This window comes from Rattus norvegicus, chromosome 2 (assembly GCF_036323735.1).
Source record: "Rattus norvegicus strain BN/NHsdMcwi chromosome 2, GRCr8, whole genome shotgun sequence".
Lineage (NCBI taxonomy): Eukaryota > Metazoa > Chordata > Mammalia > Rodentia > Muridae > Rattus > Rattus norvegicus.
The window spans coordinates 224716298-224731828 of NC_086020.1; the positions used below are offsets into that span (position 1 = coordinate 224716298).

At 43.6% G+C, this 15531-nt stretch overlaps 1 protein-coding gene across 7 annotated transcripts in view; it reads right to left on the bottom strand.

Moving 5' to 3' along the window:
• The window catches only part of Tet2 (tet methylcytosine dioxygenase 2), an 84166-nt gene that overhangs the window by 53644 nt on the left and 14991 nt on the right, over positions 1–15531 (bottom strand). For all 7 annotated transcript variants that reach the window (XR_010063616.1, XR_010063615.1, XM_008761534.4 and 4 more), the window contains exon 2: positions 1074–1218. The gene's annotated coding sequence lies outside the window, so the exon portion shown is untranslated. The remainder of the gene's footprint in view (positions 1–1073; positions 1219–15531) is intronic.

The window sequence follows — 15531 nt, forward strand, 5'->3', positions numbered from 1 at the left end:
ATGTGCATGCACGCATGTGAGTATATGCAGACAGACAGACAGACAGACAGACAGAGAGAGAGAGAGAGAGAGAGAGACCTTGTTTATGACTGACAAGATAGGCAAGAGTGGTTGCTACCAAGGATGACAACCTGATTTCTTTCTTTTTTTTTTTTGTTTTTCCGGAGCTGAGGACCAAACCCAGGGCCTTGCGCTTGCTAGGCAAGCACTCTACCACTGAGCTAAATCCCCAACCCCTGACAACCTGATTTCTATCTACAGAACTCACATGGTAAAAAAGGACAGAACCATTTCTACAAGTTGTTCTGTGACCTATACACACAGACACACACACACACACACACACACACACACACACAAATATGATGCCAAATGTCTCCCCCTAAGTACATAAATAAACGTAGTAACTTTCCTTTTCTTTTAAGAACCCTTAGTTTGGAAAACTAACTAGTAGTTCAGTGCATTGAAAGCAAACCGGTCTTTGTTAAGATCAACTTTAGAGACAGGAGGAGGTCTTTGGGTTTTCCTCCAGCCACTGCCTCTGTTCTGTTCTCTCAGAAGGTGGTATGAGTGCCTGTCAGATCTGCGGCGAATGTCACACCTCAGTTCTCTGCTAGTGCCCTGCTGCCTAGTACCACAGCAGCCTCCACTCCCAGTGCTCAGTGTAGACCTAGAAACAATTGCAAACGCTGCCTGAGGAAGTGGCTGTCCACGAGGAAGTGGCTGTCCACGAGTCAGAAAAGGAGGGGAAGGACAGGGGCAGGGTGACAATAACATTCTACTTCTCTATGCTGAGTAGTAGGCAAAGACTTCTATTTCTTTTTCAGAAAGAATCAGACAAAGGATTTGTTAAGAAGCCTCTATAAAAATAACAACGATCCCGAAAATACAGATATGCGTAAAAACCTTCAACTTTAGAGGTTTATCTTAAAAATCTAATCCTTGTGTGCTGTGCACAGTTAAGCACTGTAATTACCAGTGTGACCTAGAGTTAAAGACGGAGGAGAGAAGAGAATAGCCGTGTAAACAACCTTGCCCATGCAAGTCAGGTGCCCACCGTGCCCCCGCCTTACCAGCAGCACTGTCCCTCACTGCTCCTCCTGGATCATGTCCTGTAGACCATGAGCGAGTCCATCTCCTGCCTCCAAGCACCGTAGCAGAACAGGAACCAGGGGCATGGACAGTCTTGGGAGGGTAAGCTGCTGAATGTTTACCAGCCTAGAGAAGACAGAGGTTGTCTGGTTTTAGTTTGCAAATAGGATCAGGGCACCTACGCTTATTACTAAAGGTACGGTGTGCTGTCTAAATGGCCAGAGGCCTAAGTAAATTGCCGAGCGTGAAGAAGAAATTAGGGTTAGAACATTTTCATCCAAGCAGTGACACCTTCCAATGTCCCAATAAAAATCCCATCTGTGTAGAGCACTTTTGAGACAAGCAAGAACCAACAGCTCAACCCTTGCGATGGTCAACCAGGTTCCGCACCACTGACCTGCAAGATCTGTTGGGCTCACCCAGACACTCTGACCTGAGGACTCTGGGAGGACTTTGACCCCAGTGACTCTATGGAAGGCAGAGTTGAAGACCATTTATTTAAGCCTTGGCACTTACTGCATGAAGCACTAGCTTAACTAGTGGCATTTACTCTGTACACACCATGCGAAGGCAGAGTGCTGGCTGCTCTGGAAAGGAGAAGGCCTTACAACTGGTAGTCCCTGTGTTCTGGAGCTTTCATTTTTCTCTAATACGCATGTTTAAAAGATTACCTGAGAAGAAAAATATACACTGAAAACAACAGTACCTAATCCACCCGTCAAAGACACAGTGGAAGTCTTGAGTGCTTTAGCCCTCGTAGCCCTCGGAGGAAATTTAGACTTCTAAGCATAACGGTGGAGTTACCTGAGAGAAAAATGGAGTTCCCAGCCTTCTACAACCTTACCAACACTTATTACTGCATGTTCCTTTGATTGTATTTATCCTCACGAGTGCTAAATGGTTAAAAGGTGCTATGACAAATGAGAGGTAGGACAGTTAGCACGATAGCTATGTGTGGTGTGACTGAGTTAGAAAACGCATAGTCTGAAATTGAGTCTGAACCGAAAGAAAATGACTGGCTGGGGAACTACAACTAGTACATAAACACAGAGTTCAGTGACATCCTAGGTATGGAGAGAAAAAAAGGATGACTCAGTTACAGTAACAAAAGCTTTGGGTTTGCTTGACAGGATCGGTGAATGACATCAACCAGATAAGTGTATCACTCCTGAAAGGAAAGCTGAGAGAGACACTGCCACAGACTTCACCTTAATACACGTGAGGAAACCCAGGGATTGACACTGAAGATGAACTTACGGATCTTTCTCGCTTCTCTTCCTCTCTCTACCTTAATCTCTTTCAGTGAACTTTTGGTAGGATTATGTGATGGTTTGTATATGCTCAGCCCAGGGAATGGCACTATTAGGAGGTGTGGCCTTGTTGAAGTAGGTGTGTCACTGTGGATAATGGTTTCAAGACCCTCTTCCTAGCTGCCTGGAAGTCCGTATTCTGCTAGCAGCCTTCAGATGAAGATGTGGCTGCTCTGCCTGCACCATGCCTGCTGGATGCTGCCATGTTCCCACCTTGATGATGATGGACTGAACCTCTGAACCTGTAAGCCTGCCCCAGTTAAATGTTGTCCTTTTATAAGAGTTGCCTTGGTCATGGTGTCTGTTCGCAGCAGTGAAACCCTAACTAAGGCAGATTAAAAGAGGTCACTGCCATTTCCTGACACACATACTTGAGGTCTCTCCAGCTGAGTTCAACCACTTCCACACAGAGCACTAAAGAAGGCAAGGGAGTTTTTGCCTTCTTGTTTTCTGTTTGAAATTTAAAACAGTAAAACTATACTAAGTACGATCAGGGCTCCAACTGTAAGCCTCTCGCGTTGGGATACTTTTGTGTACACCACGGGGCTGTGGCACCCTCTCCTCTCAGCTGGACGGGAGCGTGCTCAGAGAGACTTCTCTCCAAGGCCTGGCACAGGCTCATGTGTCCTAGAGGACTGAGTGTTGCTACAACTTGTTATCTGGTTGGCTGGGGTTCCAGCTGGCAAACTGTCAAAGAGAACCGTGAGGTTCCAGCTTTCCATGCCCCAAACAACCTCTCAGCAAAACCTTACGACTAACAATGGAAGTACAAGCAACGGACCGATGTACTGTAAAAAGTGCAATCTTTCTGAAATCAATGTAGTTCCTAGACAGGTTTTTTTTCTCCTTAAATTGAAATCTACTCTCACTTTAGACTTGTTAGTTATTCAGTGTTTTAAAACAGATCTTTCTAGAAGGTAAAAATTTAAAATAATAAATTAAAAATTTATGATCTACTTAAAGCCTTTGGACTTGTTTAGGCTCAACAGTGTCTCCTAAATGTAGGAGGCTGAGTCCCAGAGCCTCTGGTCTACCATGGATCTACCATGTTTGTGTGGCAGGGTGCAATTCTATTTCAAACCCGGGAAGTTCGTTTTCTTTCTTTCCTTCCTTTGTTTTTATGTATGGGAGGTATGCATCTGTGTGTGTGTGTGTGTGTGTGTGTGTGGTGTGTGTGTGTGGTGTGTGTGGTGTGTGGTATGTGTATGTGTGTGTGTGGTGAGTGTGTGTGTGTGTGTGTGTGTGGAGTGTGTGGTGTGTGTGTATGTGTGGTGTGTGTTATGTGTGTGTGGTGTGTGTGTATGTGGTGTGTGTGTGTGTGTGTGTGTGTGTACACACATCGACCTTCATTGCTTTGCATATAATGATGCAGGGTCTCAGCTGAACCGGCAGCTCTCCAAGTCCAGCTCGTCCAGTTAGCCAGCTTGCCCTGGGGATCTCTGTCTCTCTGGTGCTGGGATCCCAGGAAGCTTCCAGGCATGATTTTATGTGGATTTTAGGAGTCCTCACACTTGTGCATTAAGCATTTCATCCACCAAGCCATTTCTCTAGCCAAACCAGGCCTTTAACAGAAGAGAAAGAAATCTCTAAAAGCCAGTCAGTCACTCAAACTATAAAATGTGTACATTCATACAAGCAAGGTACACTGAGTATAATATCTTTCTTTTGAAATTCTTTATAATTGTATTTTAAGGCACCGTCTCAGTCTATATCCCAGACTGACCTGGAACTGACTATGAGGACTAGGCTTGCCTTGACCCTCCTTGCTCAGCCTCCTGGGTACTGGGATTCCTAACATAAGCCACCATGTCCAGGGACAAAGCCATCCTTTGTCAGTACTTGGATCCATTGCTAACCACATGTCATGAAGGCTCCAGGTTCATCTTGTTGGCTCTTCCTTTCCCTTTAGGGCCCTTCCGAGCCTCCCAGCATTAGCAGCTTCCTTCCTGCGCAGATGCTGCCTCTGCCTGCTGAGATCCTCCAGGTCTAAATGGGGTCAGAGGAGGTGGAGTGCACTGCACAGCAGGTTACTGACCTCAGCAGGGTGTGTCCACAAGATGACTCTCCCCTTCCACACACACCCAGAGCTAGTAAATGACCTCAGCAGCCCAGTTCTCAGAAGAAAGCGCTATTTCAGAATCTCAGCAACTTGGCAGCGATGGCTTTTTCCTTAATACTTTAAAAATGATCACACAGGAGACAACCACTTTAAAGCAAAGCCACGGGGGGGGGGGGGGGATAAGGAAGACCTCATGTCATTTCTGCTCTTGTTCCTCCTAACTTACACAGAGAGTAAAAGGAGGAATTCAGCAGGAATTCGCAGAACGAATTCCAGCAAGATAAACACAAATGTGGCCTCACGTAAGTTGTTTCTGGTCAAGTCTTTAGAGACCTGAGATCCCAAACAAATCTGAAATATTAGCCAGCATTGAAGATACTATGGCCATCACAGTGTTTTCCCTGCTCCGAGAGAAAGCCGGGAGCCAGGCAGCATGCCAGAGAGACCTATAAATTCTGCACTATGAGCAGATGATATATGTCAAGTTACATACTCGCCAGAGATGAACAAACAAACAAACAAACAAACAAAAAAACACTGTGAGGAAAAAGGTATAGTGGGTATGTTTAAAAATAAAGATGGGGGGTTGGAGATTTAGCTCAGTGGTAGAGCGCTTGCCTAGCAAGCGCAAGGCCCTGGGTTCGGTACCCAGCTCCGAAAATAAAGAAAAAAAAATAAAGATGGGACATCCACACTGGAGGGAAATGAGGAGAAATGTAGCAGAAAGCCAGCCAGCTCTCTGTTATTTCAGCAGACAGGAAGCTGAGGCAGGAGTGTGGCCTACCCTGTTCCCAAACCGTCAGCCTTACAAAAGGAAAGCATATGGAAGTTTTGGAGTCTGAATTATACACATTTGACACTCTTGACACCTGCCAGTATTTGAACTCTTTGATCAAAGTCTGGGCCAATGGCAAGCGTGTCTAACTCTTTAACTCTGAAAGACAGCAAAAGATCTGGTTTACTTTAAATCCACTAAATAAGAAATAAAACTTCCAGGGGTTGGGGATTTAGCTCAGTGGTAGAGCGCTTGCCTAGCAAGTGCAAGGTCCTGGGTTAGGTCCCCAGCTCTGAAAAAAATAAATAAATAAATAAATAAATAAAACTTCCTATGACAGTGGTGCCATTCTGATATCCAGACATTTGTGGATTCTCTCTGAAAATCCCATATAAAGAGAAGGGGAAGAAACCGGTAGTGGAACACGCCTTTAACGCAAGCACTAAGGAGACAGAGGCAAGGGGATTCTCTGTGAATTCAAGGCCAGCCTGGTCTACAGAGCAAGTTCCAGGACAGCCAGGGCTACTCAGAGAAACCTTGAAACCGAAAGGGGGTGGGGCGGAGAGGAGAAAGAAGAGGATATAACATTTGCAGTGGTTTTAATGGTGGTTGTGGTTGTTTAAATGAAAAATTTCCCCTTTAGCCTCAGGCCTTTGAACACTGAGTCCTTAGGCTGTGTGGCACTATTTGGGGAACATTTAGGAGATGCAGCCTTGTATGACCCTGTGGGTGGGATTTAAGAATTGAAATCTTCTGCCATTTCTAGCTCAGTCTGTTCTTTGTCCCCTCAGTTAAAGATGTAAGCTGACAGTTTTCTGTCCCTGCCCTATGCCCATTGCTTGCTCCCTTACCTCCTGCCATGGCGAGTCTTACCCCTGCAGAGCCACAAGGCAGAAAACAACTCCTGTGTAAGTTGCTTTTGGTCTTTGGGCTTTTCCAAGGCAACAGAAACCAACTAACAGAGAGGATGTATTGATATGGTTACATACAGGACAATAATTCTACTGGAAAGCAATGGGGGGTGGGGGTAGGGAGGAGCTCAAGACAGGGTTTCTCTGTGCAGCCCTGGCTAGTCTTGAACTCACTCTGTAGACCAGGCTGGCCTTGAACCCAAGAGCAGCAGCTCTAAGGTTCTCAGTCTTCCTAACGCTGTGACCCTTTAATACTATTCCTCAACATTGGTCGCTATCTCATGACTGCGATTTTGCTACTGTTATGAATCATAATGTAAATATTTCTGTTTTATGATGGTCTTGGGTAACTGCTGCGAAAGAGTTGTTTGGTCCTCAAAAGGGCTCATGATCCTCAGTGGTTGAGACCCCCTGACTTAGATGCTGGCTTTGATTCTGGTGGGACAAATACATATATCATATAAACAGCCAGAGGTGGTGATATACACCTAGTACTCTAAGAGACAGAGGCAGGGGGATAACCACAAGTTCAAATCTAGGCTGAGCTACTTATTTGGCAAGTTACAGGCCAGCCAATGTTACACAAGGAGAAAAAGTTGAAGCAGGAGCGGATGATCTACAGAAACACAAGGTACTTTAAATTGATAGAAGTATCTTAACTTTTCCTGTTACAAGACTGTAAAAGATATGGGTTTTTTTTTTTTTTTTTTTTGAGACAGACTCTCACATATCCCAAGCTGGCTTTGGACTTGCTACACAGCCAAGGCTGATCTTAAACTCCCAATCCTCTGTCGCTTGAGTGCTGGGATTGCAGGTACTTACCAACATGTATAGTTTAATGCAGTATGAAAGAGTGAAACCCAGGGCTTTTCTTTTTTTTTTTGCACGTTAGGCAAGCTTCCTCCACCAGCTGAGCCACACCTCTAACCTCTACTAACACAGTTTTTACAAAGAATATTCCCTCAGAAGAAATGTATAACCACAGTTCACAGTCACAACGCTCATCGCTGGGTTCAAAGACGGTTTAAAAGCATAAGCTCTATTCCTTTAGATTTGTGAGTTTCATGTCATAAGGTGCCATGGTGGATTCCTGGGAGAAAAAAAGTCTTCGACCGGACTAAATTACTGACTGCACTACTCATAGTGGTCACACATTAAGGATCAGAAGTAGACTGTATGCGCTTTATAGAGTTGCTTTAAATCTATGATTCTAGGGCTGCAGAGATGGCTCAGTGGTTAAGAGCACTGACTGTTCTTCCAGAGGTCCTGAGTTCAAATCCCAGCAACCACATGGTGGCTCACAACCATCTGTAATGGGATCTGATGCCCTCTTCTCGTGTGTCTGAAGACAGCTGCAGGGTACTTACATATAATAAATAAATAAATCTTTAAAAAAATCTATGACGCTAGATATTAAAAATAGTTTACGTTCCAACATTTTGAGGAAAGTATGAGGCTTACATTAACCTTACTTCCAATGTCTTTAAAACGTTCAGGAAGAATGAATGTTAAACTACGAATTGTGTCATAAATGACTCATAGTCCTGCCTTCGAGTGGAGGCACGTCCACATGAGGGGAGATTTAAGGCCATTTCAGGAGTGGTGTCAGTCCCAACATCAATTAGATGGACTCTAAGGCCTGGTGAGATGCAGAACGACATGTGACATGAGCAGTCCCCCTCCAACACCACATTATAAGGCTGGTGACCTTTGGTCTATTATTATTTTCTTTAAAACAAGCATTACTTGGCTGGAGAGATGGCTTGGCAATTCTGACCACATACTGTTCCCTGCAGAGAACTCAGCTCCTGGCACATAGGTTGGTCACCAGCAGCTACAGCTCTAAGGAGTCCAATTCCTTCAGGCTCACTTCGTACCTGTACTCACATGCCACACAGCCTTGTGCATACGTAATTAAAAACAAAAAATGAATCTCAAAGAGCTTTTTAAATAGTGTCGCTTCAGGGACAGTAGTATCAGATTTTAAACGAGCATGCTTTAATCAATTCCTTTTTTGTTTTTTTTCGAGACAAGGTCTGACTCTGAATCTCAGGCTGTCCTCAAAGATTCCACGTAGCCCACCATGGCTTCAGACCCTTGAGTCTCCTTCTTCAGCATCTCTAGCACTCAAATTTCAGGCATGCAACTCCACAGCCAGGTGGGTTTTTATCAAACCTCACTTCTAATAGAAAAACAAAAGAAAGGATTTGTAAAAAAGTCGCAAAAGCAAGAAAACTCTGGAGCTACCTTTATCCGCGTTGTTAGAACAGATCATGCATTTTGCAAACTAGAAATTATATTTAAGATGAAATAAAAATAATTCTATCACAATCATGCAATGGTGGCTCGCACCTGTCATCCCAGAACTTAGGACATGGAGGCAGAAGGAGCAGGAAGTAGAAATTCAAGATTAAGACCATGTGTGCAGGCCTGTGTGTGTGCCAAAGTATGGTACAGTTCCCAAACAGAAAACAAAGATAAGAACTTTGATCATAATCATTACTGTCCTTACTATCATCATCATCACCATCATCACCATCATCACCACCATCATCATCACCACCACCATCACCACCACCACCACCACCCCATCATCATCATCATCATCATCATCATCATCATCACCACCACCACCACCACCACCCCATCATCATCATCATCATCATCATCATCATCATCATCATCATCATCATCATCATCATCATCATCTAGTCAGGGTCTCAGTATGTAGCCCTGGCTGGCCTGGAACTTATATACACCAGGCTGGCTTCCAAGAATTTCTTCACAGACACCTGGCTGCTTCTGTATCCAAAGTGCTGGGATTAAAAGTATATGCTATCACACCTAACACAGATTTTTATCAAAAAGCACTGAAGCGTCAGGGTTTCAGGCCAGCATGGTTGGGCTACATGGCAAAATTTTATCTCAAAGGGAAAAAGAAGAGGGGCAGGGAGAGGCATACACAACTTAAATAAATGAGGTCTCTCTTGCCATAACCAATAGTAAACAAAACACCTAACATCTGGCATGCAAAGCCTGAGTCACAGAGTTGAGCAGGGTCCCAGTCCTCATCTACGGCCTACCTATAAGCCATGCATTATTTTGGTTGCACGATGCTGGACAGGCCCAGAAGTGGCAGGGAGGGAGGCCCTGGCTGAGGCAGCAGGACTGCCAGCTCCCTTGGAAGCACTTCAGTGAGCAGCACAGCCTCTCTCAGGCACCTGCTGCACTTGGGCTCTGCTTCTTCCCACAGATCCTAAGGGATAAAAAAAGACCGACCATCGTTAAGTCTCTTTGAATCTAACATTTGCTGAGGGGAAATGTCCCTTTTCACTCTAGTGATAGCTAGAGAGCAAGATGAGAAGGGGGGAAACTTGGGGAGTGGAAAAAACCCAAAAATATATACAAAATATAACAAACTTTTAAAATACTTTCAAAATGATATAAAAATGTATAATATCGAATGGAAGCAAGAGGCTAACTTTTCAAAATCTGGCCCAGTTAACTGAATTTAAAACTATCCTCCCCCCAAGTAAAGATGCCGGATAGCACGGAGAGGTATAAATTCAGTCAGGCCTAAGGGTGCATGCAACCTGTACTTGGAAAGGTAAGACAGTGAGACCCAATCTGAAAAATCAAGCAAAATAAAACAAACGAACAAACAGAAAGCCAAAAGTACATGTCAAGGTTGGATAATCATATGAATGGATAAGGAATTCAAATGTTTATATTATAACACACATGACTAGCTAAATGAAAGTAATTATTATTTTGTTATAGAGAGAGCATAACTATTGCTACTTTAAGATTGATTTGTTATAAACATTTTCGAAACAGCACAAACAGAACAAACCAAACTCTGGAGCACGGCGCAGATCATAGGTAGGACATGTTCACACAGAGCGGCATTATGGACTGGATAATAATTGATGTTTTGCCTGCATGTATGTGTGTGCTCTGCACATGTGCCTGGTGCCTGTGGCGGTCAGAAGGTGTCAGAGTTACACATAGCTTTGAGCCATTATATGGGTGCTAGGCATTGAATCAGGTCATGTCTCCAGCATGTAAAAATTCTCCTTAAATATTCAAAATCAGACAGGAAGATGGCAGGGCTCAGGAGATAAAGTGCTTACTGTACGAGCTGAATCTGAATCTGAGTTTGATCCCTGGAACCCATGTAAAATGAAAGGGGAGAATATATTACACAGACTTGTCCCCTGCCCTCTATACACGCCATGATATATGTATATTCCCCTATAATAACTTTTTAAATGTTCAAAATCTATTTTTTTATTTGCTAAGTCTTCTGAAACAGATGCCTGTACAAAAACTTTGTGCCCACGGACGGCCCTTTGTTGAAGGAGTTCCAGCCACCTGTAGCTTCGGTGTTATCGAAACCAGTGTAAGAGCTGTCTACAACCATGCTACGGTGAAGATTGGGGCGGGGCAGAGAAACAGAGGGGATCCTCAATACGTCCAATCAGCCTCATTACGGGACAAGGTGGAAACCATCAAAAAATCGTCTCAAGGAATATCGGCTGTGATCAACTGGAGCATTCATGGACTATGTAAAGACCGACAGGCACGCACAAACAGTCCCCTAACTGCAAATAAGAAAGATACAAGTAGAAGCTAAAGATTCCATGGCTTCTGGACCTTTGGGCTAAGGTCAAGTATTGAGACCATCTTAGAAAGCTACGCTGAGAAGCTGTGCGTGAGCTGGTCTCTAATAACCTCAAGACGTTAACGTAGGAAGACTTTACAAGCTCAAGGCCAACCGAAGAAACAAATTTAAAAAAAAATGAATAAACAAATGGGAAAAAAATTCTCAGTACTCATAGTTAAGAACCCAATAGACTGGCCTTTCCTCACTAGGAAGGCACTGCTTACCAGGCTTCACTTCAGACAGCCTTCCAGCAGCAAGCACGGATGAAGTAAGTTACTTAAGTAAGGCACTAGGTGTATGCCAGGTCAGGGTGTACATGTCACCTGCACTCCCTGCCATGGATGAAGTCATGTGTTATACAGAATGCAGGTCAGAGGTAGCATAAATCACATTAAGAGTCACAGCTGTCAACAAATAACTTTCTATTACAAGAACTCACTTTCAGACGATGCGGCGAGGCAAGGAAGGAAGCTTGGACACTAACTGCACATTCGGTAGAGATGCTAACTTGCTTTGTAGCCCTTGTACCGTGAGCCGTGAGCATTGTTAAGACGGTAACTGAAGAAAGCCCACTGTCTCCTATAGACCCTTATGGGAGTCACATCTCTATGTAGATCCTGCTCTTAATAAAAGATCAGAGAGAGCTAAGTGTTCATCGTGAATAATGCCATGGGTCCATCAAGGAGGACAGCAGGCTACTTACTTCAGCCACTAGGATAGGGGTGGGTGGGATGCTTGAGGTTTGTGAGCAGCCTGGACTTATGATCACATATTTGACATTAATTTGAGACTGTTCAGAAACTTGTGCAGTTTCCTTTCTTGGCTTCCTATGTTACAGTCTGAGCTTTGGGTATGTCCTGCAGTTCTCCAATTGTATGCTCTGCTTGCCCTTCCCTGCCCATTTCCTTTTTCATTTTCGCTTTTGAATTTTCTGTGGCCATATCCTTGAGCTCAGATTCGTTGGTCACATCCAGCTTCTTAGCGAAGTCATCGAAGGCACGCTTGCCACTCCTGTTGCAGCATGCTTGTGATCCAACAGCTCTTTAGGTCTTTCTGAAAATGTCTATCTCTGTCAACATCGTCCACCTGTTCTTGCATCCCTCTACCTTTTCTCCTTACTCATTAGCATATTCATCATTAAAACCACTTCTGGGTCCAACGAGATGGAGCTGCTAAAGCTGACACCTGGGTTTCACCACCGAGATGCACATCCTGAAAGGAGAACTGGCTCCTAGAGGTCATCTGACCTCACTGGATGCATGCACACACACCACACAAACAACACATAAGCAGGCAGTGGTGGGACACGCCTTCAATCCCAGCACTCAGGAGGCAGAAGCAGGCACATCTCTAAGTTTGAAGCCAGCCAGGTTGGCAGAGTGAGTTCCAGGACAGCCTGGGTGACACAGAGAAACCATGTCCTGTAAAAGCAAACAAAGCAAAAAACCTAAACACTATAAGTATTAGATACAAATATAATACAAATCTTGGTAATTCCCATATTGGTATTACATTTGCATCTTTTTTGAGTATCTTTTTTGTAAATGCCTTGTGATTGTTTGTCCAATGGCACTCACAATATCCTTGGCAACTGCCCTCGGTAAGACTCGACAGTGCAGGAGAGGAACACTGTACTCTGCTGTGACTACTCTGTCTTTTGTGAGCCTGTGCCTTGCACCATGAACTTTCACCACTGTGGTTCAAAGGTATTTCAGCCAGCTGGATAAAACTGGATTTCTTGAGTGGTCTACAGTTGGGTTCTCTTCCTTCTGTCTATATTTAGGCTAGAACCTGATAAAATTCCAGAGTGGGCAGGATAGGGGATGGGATCTCTGTGAGTTCGAGTACAGCCAGGTCCACATAGTGAAGCCAAATATAAGAAAGGGGGGGAAAAGCCAGAATGTAGGTCTTATTCAATAGTTTCTTGAAAGTCTAATGGAACTCTCTGGCATATATCAAAATGATTTCTTTCCCCTTCTTGCCAGGAAGCATGTGATGATATACTACCAACTTCGAGGGAGAGCTGGTGGCCCAGGAGGCTCGTGTGGGTGCCGCACTGACTGGGTGATTCAGGAGTTTGCACTCCTTAGCCACACCAAGCCCCCAACAAGTCACTAACTGCCCAGGTTTTCCCACCCTGACCGTAGGTCCAGACAGTCCTTCCTGTGGATTGCTCACAAGCTCTGCCTCTCACAATCTGCCTCATCTCCTCAGCACCAGACTATGGGTTTCCTCTGATCTTCTTTTGAAAGAACCAAGCACTGTTGGTTTTCGTCTCCCTCATCTTTACTTGTCATTTGGACGGAGTGGTGACTTCTATGTCCTCTACCTGACAGACTGCAAACAGGAAATCTGCCATTTTTAAAAACTAAAACACAAAACCACCAACCTCCACTTCAACTCTATATAGGGATATATAAAGTCCAACTTTTTCTTTTCTTTTTTTCTTTATTATTTTTCTTCTCTACGTGTCCCAAGACTAGGTTCTCACTGTATAACTCTAGATGACTAGAATTCTCTATATAATATAGACTAGTCTGGCCTGAAACTCTCATAGATCTGCGTGGCTCTGCCTTTGGAATATTGGTATTAAAGACATAACTTACCATACAATATAAAATTGTATTTTGAAAGCTGTTGAAAATTGCACATAACAAATCATCCTATCCACCTGTGACCTCTTTCTAAAAAAATATTTTGGGCCACACAGTAGAACATACCATTAGTCCCACCACTTAAGAGGCAGAAGGAGGTACATCTCTCTGTGAGTTCGAGACCAGCCTAATCTGCATAGTGAATTTCAAGACTGCCAGGGTTATGTAGAGAGACCCTGTTCTCAAGAAAGGAAACAAAACTTATTTAGTGGGGGCTCAAGAGATGGCTCAGTAGTTAAGACTGACTGCTGTCCCACAGGACCTGAGTTCAATTCCCAGCACCTATGTGAGTGCTCACAATTATCTGTAACTCCATTTCCAGGAGATCCAAACTTTCTTCTGGCCTCTTATAGCACCAGACACCATGTGGTACACAGATATACATGCAGAAAAACACTCATAAACATGGGAGAAGATATTAGTAATAAATAAGAAATGTCTAAAACAAAATCCAAAGGTTTGGGGGGGGTTAGGTTTGTTTTTATGTGTATTTTGTCTGCATCTATGCTTATGAGTCCTAGTGACCTTGGAGAAGAATGCACCTGATCCCCTAGAAGTGTAGTTATAGATGGTTGGGAGCCACCATCTGGCATGTGGGTTCTGGGAACCAAACCCAGGTCCCATGGAAAAGCAACAGGTGTTCGAGGTCTCCACACCCTGTGACTGCCTTTTTTTTCCTTTCCTTTCCTTTCCTTTCCTTTTCTTTTCTTTTCTTTTCTTTTCTCTTTCTTTCTTTTTTTTTCTTTTCTTTTTTTCTTTTTGTGTTTTGTTTTGGAGACGAGGTCTCACTATGAAGATCTGGCTGTCCTAAACTCACTCTGTAGACTAGACTGACCTAAAACTCAGAGATTAACTCTCTGATTTCTCCCAAGTTCTAGAATTAAAGGTGTGTACCACCAAATCAAGGTAAGACTGTTTGATAATGCCAAGCACATCTGAAGTCTAAGGAAGCTAGCTAGAAGATTTGTATCTCATCATGAGAGCAGATGCCAAGAGATACCAGAAACCACAATCTCTCCTAGCCCCAAGGCTAGCAGACACTCTGGAAAGCAGGAATCAACTGACCTCCCCTCTGCTTAGAATTGGTTGTTTAAAACTCAAAGGTGGTGTTGCAAATCGTGTTTTTAAGCACACAAGGTTCTTGAAACACTGTAGCATTCTAAGAATGTGGAAAAAGAATACAGTTGCCATTGTGAAGCACACTTTAGGTACAATGTTTCCTTTGAGTCACAAGCTCCTGGGAAATTGTATTACAAGGTTTCCATCTGCAAATCCAGCTGCACTAGGAAATGAACTACAAAGAGAGACCCTGTCTGGAAAATACAAAGACAAAAAATAAATGTGTGGGATCATAATGTCAAGAAGAAAGACAGACATTTTGGGGGCTGGAGAGATGGCTTAGCAGTTAAAAGCACTGGCTGCTCTTCCAGAGGTCCTGAGTTCAATTCCCAGCAAGCATATGGTGGCTCACAACCATCTGTAATGGGATCTGGTGCCCTCTTCCAGTGTGTCTGAAGACAGCTACAGTGTACTCATCTAAATAAAAAATTAATAAAAAATTTAAAAAAGAACAACATTTTAAGTTATTCCCTAAATTCTTTGTAATGAGATTTTGGAGTTTAAGAGTCAACTGCTTTCATAAGAAGCAGTTGGATGTTTAAAATGTTGACATAGGATATTACACAAGCAATATCAGATGGTCAGTAATCCACCAATGTCTCCTAAATTCTTAGTTCAAACGATTCCAAACTACCAGGTATGGTGGTGCATACCTGCAATCCCTGCTCGGTAGTCTGAGGCAGGAGGATCTAGAATTTGAGAACAGCTTGTACTGCACAGTAAGACCCAGTCTCTAGCAAAATAAAATTTTAATTACTCCAAATGATTTTAAATACAAGTGTGTTTCTGTTACCCACACAGAAGAATTTAAAGCATTTTGTACAGGTTAGGACTGCTATTCTCTCCCAGCCCTCCAAAACACTTAGGGTTATAGACTAGTGTTGAAGAGAAGAGAAGAGGTGGATATGAGAGACTGAGGCATGACCAAGCCCAGGGAGGGAAAAA